The sequence below is a fragment of the Astyanax mexicanus genome, chromosome 9 (genome assembly GCF_023375975.1).
Source record: "Astyanax mexicanus isolate ESR-SI-001 chromosome 9, AstMex3_surface, whole genome shotgun sequence".
In the NCBI taxonomy this organism is placed as follows: Eukaryota; Metazoa; Chordata; class Actinopteri; order Characiformes; family Acestrorhamphidae; genus Astyanax; species Astyanax mexicanus.
Genome location: NC_064416.1, coordinates 19,318,258 through 19,324,962, shown reverse-complemented (window position 1 = coordinate 19,324,962; position 6,705 = coordinate 19,318,258). Strand labels below are relative to the sequence as shown.

General features: G+C 39.2%; 1 protein-coding gene across 1 annotated transcript in view; it reads left to right on the top strand.

Annotated features, from left to right (window-relative positions):
- The first annotated feature begins 5,542 nt into the window (after nucleotides 1–5,542).
- The window catches only part of si:dkey-246g23.4 (uncharacterized protein LOC559426 homolog), a 33,927-nt gene continuing 32,764 nt past the window's right edge, over nucleotides 5,543–6,705 (top strand). The window contains exon 1 of the mRNA XM_007250509.4: nucleotides 5,543–5,616. The gene's annotated coding sequence lies outside the window, so the exon portion shown is untranslated. The remainder of the gene's footprint in view (nucleotides 5,617–6,705) is intronic.

Below are 6,705 nucleotides of genomic sequence, written 5' to 3'. Positions count from 1 at the left end.
TGCTTCAGCATGCCCCTGCAGTATCTATCTACAGTGATTGGTCTAAAAGCCTCTGATGCCTTGCTATCTCTCATTCTCCCAGCACTTAAGATGCTGTTCATGATCCACTGTCCACGCACAGTGCATGTTTAAGCCACCAGATGCTACAAATGGTCTCCATAAATTCTGTTTTATGAGGTGGACACTGCTGTAATATAACCTGGCATGAATTCACTAACAAAATCCCTGGGATTCTATACTAATCACTGAACATCATGTCCTTGGAGTCGCATGCAGTTATTATTACCCTTTACACCAGTTTGTTCAGCTTGTTTCCATTTGATTTGTATTCATGGATTGTCTTGTTTACCACTCTTGATATCGTTGTGTTTGGCAGGCTCAGCAGAATTACGCCGGGAGGTATTGGTCAGCACGGATGGTCAGTAGGTAGTCGCAGTGTGATTTCAGCTTACCTTGAACAGTGAAGGGATTTCACTGTGAGCTCTCTGAGCTTTTTAAGAGTCTTCTCTTGGCTTCAGAAGCACAGTGGGTGGCAGGGCTGGAGCGTGGACTTCTGCTTTGATCAGCGCTGGCCTTCCGGAGCAGGAACTTCAGTTCTGAAGGCCCAAAGTCAGTCTGTACAATTTTTTTTAGTTTTACAGATATTCTTGTTTAAATGTACCTGATTCACACCTTGTCTGTTAATTATGACAAGCATTATGGGACCCCGTTCACATTTGGCATTAACATGCAACCTATAATAAGTGATTATAAGTGGCCACAATAAGGCCGCAATTGTATAAAACAAAGGACCTAGGAATGCAAACTGCTTCTATAAACATTAATGAAGGAATGTGCTCTTCATAGCTCAGTGAATTCCAGCATGATACCGCACTATAGTTCAGACGTAAAATGTCCTTGCTAAAAATATTCCACAGTCAACTGTCAGTGGTATTATGAAGCAGTTGTGAACTAACGATAGCAGATGCTAAGATAAATAGTGTGCAGGGGTTGCCAATTTTCTGCAGAGTCAGTCACTACAGACCTCCAAACTGTATGTGGCCTTCAGATTAGTTCAAGAACAGTGAGTAAAGAGCTTCATGAAATGTGTTTCCTTGGACAAACAGGTGCATCCAAGCTTTACATCACCAAACACAATGCAAAGTGCCAGATGCAGTCTTGTAAAGTACACCAAGACTGGACCATAGAGCAGTACAAATTTGTTGTTTTGAGTGCCAAATCATGCTTCTCTGTCTGGCAATCAGATGAACAAGCCTGGGTTTGGCAGTTGCCATCAAAATGGTCCTTGTCTGACTGCATTGAAGGGGGGATTATGGTATGGGGTTGTTCTTCAGGAGTTGGGCTCAGCCCCTTAGTTCTAGTGAAAGGATGTCTTGATGCGTCACCATAGCAAGAGGTTTTCAGACAAGCACTACTTTTGGCACAATATTTTATAACCGCAAGACCTGTACGGGTTAGCTAACCAAACTCTAATAAGATCAAGCTCATGGATAAAGACAATACTTGTGGCTGGTGTACAGGCATATGAGCATATGCGGATTCCATTCAAGGAAAACTGAATAAGTACTCTTACATAAACTGCCCTTTCTCTAGCAGGAAGTATGTAAGAAATCTGATCATAAGTGGTCATAGGAGAAGCATTTAAAATGTCAGTAAGGCTTGTGTGTATAAAGCTATGTTCAGACTTCCAGTCCAAATTTTTGGTATGTCTAGATCATTTTTATATAGTCTGGACAGCCAGAATCCATATAAAACTGATTTTTGCAAGAAACAATCTCCCATATTTGCCTGCAGTCTGAACATGCAGACTCTGGCCCTCCCCGCCCTTCCCCTGGTTTAGACAGTATACAAATGTGCATACTCACACACACACACACACACACACACACACACTCGTTCCTTCTCTATCTGTTACGGTGTGGCGGTAAGAGCATCAGCGAGGCTGGTTGTTTCCCATCAATCTCGACTGACAGCTTGGGCGCGGGTGTTCTGCTGCGTGGTTGTGAAGTTTTCGGAGGCTAGACTTATCCAGAAACACCATTTGCATTTCACCACAGCAGAAAAGAAGCCTCGTACACTCACACATTGTCCGAGTTGTTAAAAAAACATTACTGTAGAAGCCAGGATCCAGTAATAGTGAGTCTCTCTCTTAACACCGTCTCTGAAAGTGCTATTGTGCGATTCTAGACCCTGGAGATGCTAATCACTTTCCAGATTCGAGCCATAATGAAGGCTGATGCTGCCGGGTTTCATTACTGGGTTTCGCCACAGATCTGCTTGAACGTTCACTCTGTTTGACAGACAGGCGTAATTGGAGCTATTTGGTACGTTTCGTGGACCTGCGATATCTTCAAGTTCCCTCCTCCTACTCTTTTTGAGGCAAAGTTTTAAAAATGAATCAAAGACTTGGGCTGCTTTGGTCTGGGCTGTTTTATGCAGAATCACTTTCTCAGGAGTTCATCCCAAAGTCTACCTACCCAAAACCGACAGGGGAAGATGGGGGATGAGAAATCAAGAGAGGAGTGATATAAAAAGTGCTGTTCATTTATATTCAGTGTAGGCCTTCTTTGTTAAATTGCCATATGATGATTTTCATACTAACAAGCTGTTGTTTGTTTGTATTGGTAAGCCTGTAAAGCAGTTCATCTGTTTAGCTGTAAGGTCTATTGTAGGCCAAATTACTTTCTTTCTTCTTTTCTGCTTTCCATTTCGCTAGATGGGTCTTTCTGCGTCTGCAGTGTCGCTCGGCCTGCGTTATGAGGGAATGAGCCGTGATCACAGCTGCAGACTAATGGCCATGCATATAGTGCATTTAATCAGTCGAGCACTAGAACCATTCTAAACTATAAAAATGAAACAGGCCATTAAAGACTGTTTAATAGAATTTGTGAAGTCTTGTATCTGCTCTTTTACCCATAGGTGCATCTGCCACATATGAGCTGCATAGAGACAGCACTGTGATGTTGCTGCTGGGGTTTGAGAAGCTGTTATCCCTCTGCAGCTCTGCTCCTGACTTCTGCTTGATAAGCAGTTTGTTTTTACACTCGGGAAATTCAGTGCCTTTAAAGGCAGCGCTGCTCTTTCATTATACGTTTCTTCTAAAACACTGCCATTTGTTGTGGGTGGTTAGTGAAAGTGAGAAGAGTTTGTGTGTGTGTGTGTGTGTGTGTGTGTGTGTGTGTGTGTGTGTGTGTGTGTGTGTGTGTGTGTAGGATTACTTTATTTATTCCAGTTCAGTCAGAAACGTTTCCAGTGTTTTCCAGATAATCAGGCTTTAACAATTTTTCTGTATGGAAAATGCAAATATTATACAGTGTTTCTTACTTTTACTTTTGACTTTTGTTTATTTACCACCAATATGAACTCAAGACATTTAAAATTGTATGTTAATCTGGTCTACTTAATTTCACTTATTAATATACACGCAGGCCTACAAAACATTCCAAAAAAATTGGAATGGTAAAGCGATTAACACTTTGTAAAGTTGTCATTATTTGTCATAACATTGAAAAGATGTTTTAGCACCAAGCTATAACCAGGAAATGCAGTGTTGTATGCAACATTTTCATTAGTGGTTTTGCATTGTCTTGTTAAATAATAAAGTTGACAAACAGGTGATCCTATGCCCATCTTTACTCTTTAGAGGCTTAGCCATTCATGGATACAGCTTTTATACTAAATTATGATTACAGATACCTGTTGACATCTTATTGAAATCACATCATTTACATGATGTAGTTTATACTGCATTACTGGACTTAAATGTCCCATTTTGCATTTTTTGTATGCATAATGTGTCTTGAGATTTGGGATTATATCAGGATTAGACAAAACCACATAAAAAGTACAGTTGTACAGTTGTGCACCCAAGACACATTTAAAAAAGTTACAACCCCCATAACTCAAACCACTTGAGGAGAGCCACATGTTGTAACAGTGTAAACACATCCATCTCTCCAAAATGCAGTCAACAACCCAATCTCCACCCATTCAAACCAAGAAGAAGAAGAAAAAGAGCTTGGTGTCAGAAATCTTTGCATCATATGTGCATCATGCAGCAGTGTGGATGTAAATTAGTACACAGGTGATTCTTGTATCAACTGTATCTGTATATTATATCTTATTTATAAACAGAAATAACTAGAATTTATTTGAATAGTAATAATAACTAGAGTTATCTGATATTTTAATTCTGCTGTGACACACATGCATGTACAGGGAAGTTTAATTTTGTCAGGTAGGTTCAATTTGGCACAACACTTGGACAGGCAACTCACAGGCTGCAGTCTACATGCAGTTTTAAGTGCAGGGAGACACAGCTTATGTAGGTGATGATGGCAGGGTGTTGGAAAGTTCTTAAAGCTGCTCTCTAAACTGCAGGTTTAAACCAAAATAAACCTTATTAAATTTGTACAATGTAACACTAACAATCTAACAAAAATATAAACCTTGTTTCAGACTCTGGTCCAGACTTTAGGAGATTTTAAAAAATGCCCTAAATCAACAAAACATGTAATTTGAACAAAAACACAAAAGTATGCAATCGTTACATTTTTGTACTAAATTGCATGTTGTCACAAAACTGAACGCTTGTTCACACACGAATGTTGTTTTGCATTTTTTCCACTATGAGCACCTCAGGATGTTTTCAGCACTCCACTCTAATAATACCCAAATACAGCCCTTTTACTAGCTTTATGTGATGAATTCGTGCATGACATTTAGGCTACGAGATTGGCTGTTGTTGTGATGCTGAAAGCCGTGGCCTACTTCTCTATAAATGACCATGCCTATAGTAAAAGATTCTTTGTGTTGTGTCCTAGTGACACACTCAGTGGCCAGAGTCTTTTTTTAGCATCTTTTGGTACACTAGCTGGGTAGCTGTAGTCTCCTGCAGACAGGGTTGCCCTCTATGAGTTGTATAAGAGCATAGAAGTATGTTTTAATCCACTACTCCTGTAGCAAAGCCCATTCATTATGTATGACAGCAGCATCATATGCTGTAGCTTAATGCATATGTCATTTTTGCATATGCAGTCTTTTAATGCGGTCTCAGTTAATGCGTGATAAATGATTAACGCCGCTAATGTTTTTAACACCATTAATGCATTTTCCTGGGCTGACCCTTTAAACTATTGCATGCTATATGTTGCTATGAATCAGTGACTGTAGTGCTCTCATGCAAAAGGCAAATTTGATCCATTGCAGTTGGGTTAGTCCCACTGTAATCATTTAACAGCACTAATATACTGTAATGCAAATGTTTTAATAACCCAAGCACATTATTTAAAAGGGTTTACAGCAAAAACTCCAGATTACATTAGAACAGATGCAGGTTTCACACCATTAGCATCATTACATCATCTTTAACAGTGCTGATCTGCAGTTAGCTTCGCTATCGCACTGGCGTCATCCAGCATCACAACTGTGGTATTAGTATCGCTATTGTGACTTTAGCTTTACTCAGTACAACGAGAAATGTTGTTTGAATAATCACAACTAGCTCTCTGAAATTGTTTATATACAAACTGAATTAAGACATTTGATTTGGGAAATCAGTGGTAAATACCATCAAAAGAAACAAACATTTCCACTCACAGCACTGAGATACTTAAGGTAGGTTTAAAATTATTTAATTTGTATTAAATATGCTTTTAAAGTATGATCCACTATCAATTCACATAAATTCTATACTTTTACAATTACATTCTTAAAAAATGCAAACTATTGTTCAATATCGGTATTGTCAAAATTAAAGAAATAGTTGTGATAAATTGAAGATTCTCTCTGGCCATTCAGCGCTCTTCAAGGTTTACAAAATTTTATTGGGCCAGGTTTATACTAATGCTATTTCTATTTATTGTAATATTACTGTTTTTTTTATTGAGTAAATGAACACTTACTACACAGATAAGGAGCTTTCCATTTCTATTTGTCACAGTAGACTAAAACTTTTACATATTATTATATTATTTTTATGTAAGAATTTCACAGAAACTAATAGGGATATTCTTTGAGCATACCTTTCTTTGTTTTTCCAAATGAACGTTAAAGTGAAGTTAAAAATGAAGTGGAAAGAGTAATGGGAGTCATAGGGTTCCGAGTAGCTAAGCGGACTAAAACACTAACACTGCAGTTCAAGAATTGCAAGTCCTGGGTCATGCTGCAGTCGGAGAGAGCACAACTGTCCTTGCTCTGTCTGGGTGGTTAGATTGCACTTTTCCTCTTTCCACACCCATGATAATGCTGGCAGTAGCTGTAACTTCACATGTGTTGGAGGAAGCCTGCACTTGTCCTCACTCCCTTAGTGTCGGGAGTATTTGAAGTGAGAGGGGGAGTTCTAGTGAGTTGGAGGGCGGATTGACTAAGCTAAACTGGGTAGAAAATTGGATTTAAAAAGTAGTAAAATAATGGTAGTGAATTGGGACAGCAAAGGAGTAGATGAGTTTATCAGGAGAGGGAAAGAGCAAGAGAGAAAGGCAACGCAAAAGAGAAGAGTGATGATCAGTGAATTCCGCTAGCAAGGCCAGAGTGAAGCGTCACGTTAATGATCTCATCCCTACAGACAGGTAATTAGCTTTTACTGAGAAATCCTGGCCAAGAACCAATCAATCAAAGCCTTCACTAAAAGTGACCGCTGGAAAGGATAAGCCATTCCAACACCTATGAACACTGCAAGCCAATCACTTACAGACATGTCTCTAC